Consider the following 1765-nt stretch of genomic DNA (forward strand, 5'->3'; position numbering starts at 1 on the left):
ATATGGGGGGTGGGGATGTACGCAGCGGGGGGTGAGGGGGGGGAATCTCCCGGTCATGACGGGTCCCTCCGTGACATGCCCAGCCCGCGGCCACCGTGAGCAAGCCGCCTGCAGGGCTCCCGCCTCGGCGGGAGGGAGCGACCCCGGCACCGACGGGACCAGCTGCCCCCCCCCCCCCCATCTTGTCCAACCATCAACCTAACTGGCAAAAATAGTCACCCACACAACAAGCAAGGAGCATCATCACTAAACCATACCTCCCAGCACTACATCAACCTGTCTTTTGAACACCTCCAGGGATGGTGCCTCAACCACCTCCCTGGGCAGCCCATTCCAATGTCTGATAATCCTTTCAGTGAAAAAATGTTTCCTAATATCCAGCCTAAACCTCCCCTGGCGCAACTTGAGGCCATTTCCTCTTGTCCTGTCGCCTGTGACTTTAGAAAAGAGAATGACCCCCACCTCTCTACACCCTCCTTTCAGGTAGTTGTAGAGCGCGATAAGGCCTCCCCTCAGCCTCCTCTTCTCCAGGCTGAATAACCTCAGCTCCCTCAGCCTCTCCTCATAAGACTTACTCTCCAGACCCCTCACCAGCTTCGTTACCCTTCTCTGGACCCACTCCAGCACCTCAATGTCTTTTTTATGGTAAGGGGCCCAAAACTGGACACAGTACTCGAGGTGAGGCCTCACCAGTGCCGAGTACAGGGGGACAATCACCTCTCGGGCCCTACTCACCACGCTGTTCCTGATACAGGCCAGGATGCCGTTGGCTTTCTTGGCCACCTGGGCACACTGCTGGCTCATGTTCAGCCGACAGTCGACCAACACCCCCAGGTCCTTTTCTGCCCGGCAGCTCTGTCATGGCACAGCCCCTCCAGCCCCCGCTTCCTGGGCAGAAGAGGGCGGCTCCTGCCCACCCCCCCAGAAGTGGTGCGGCCCGGTCTTTACCAGCACACCCACTGCCATCGGAGGGGGTAGATATGGGAGAACTGAGACCAGGCAAATAAACTGCTCCTGGCAGTGGTAATGGGGGGGTTTCATAGAAGGACAGCAATGGGGCAACCTGAGGGGTAGGAGATTGGTCTGATGAGATTAGTCTCTTAACCATCTCTTCTAATCACACAGTTAAGATCAGATCTGCTTTCCCTGCTCCCTTTCAGCTGGTCGGAGGTAAATCCACTGAAGGCCTGATAGCTAATGCTGTGTGCTTGGTGGTACGAGCGTGCCTGAAGACGGTTGGTGATGCCTCATATGGCTAAAAGGTTCAGGGAGTAAAGCGGCAAAGCACTTAGATCAGGATCCCCAAAGCACTGCAAGTCCTATGGACTCAGTTGCTGTCTTCAATTTCTGGGTGTGGGATCCTGAGCAACTCTGCAAGATGTATAAGGAACGTTGAGATGTTTGTCATTTCAGTCTGGGGAAGAGGAGACTGAGGGGAGACCTTATCGCTCTGTACAAGTACCTGAAAGGAAGCTGTAGAGAGGCAGGAGTCGGTCTCTTCTTCCAAGTTACAGACGATAGGACAAGGGGTAATGGCTTCAAGTTGCACGAGGGGAAGTTCAGGTTGGATATTAGGAAACATTTCTTTACTGAAAGGGTTGTCAGGCATTGGAATGGACTGCCCAGGGAGGTGGTGGAGTCACCATCCCTGGAGGTATTTAAGAAACGTGTAGACATGGCTCTTCAGGGCATGCTCTAGTGCCCAAGATTATTGGTTTGTGGTGGGATGTTGTGTGGGTGGGTGATGGTTTTGGTTTGGTTGTTG

The sequence above is a fragment of the Calidris pugnax genome, unplaced genomic scaffold (assembly GCF_001431845.1).
Source record: "Calidris pugnax isolate Ruff unplaced genomic scaffold, ASM143184v1 scaffold44, whole genome shotgun sequence".
Taxonomy (NCBI): Eukaryota; Metazoa; Chordata; class Aves; order Charadriiformes; family Scolopacidae; genus Calidris; species Calidris pugnax.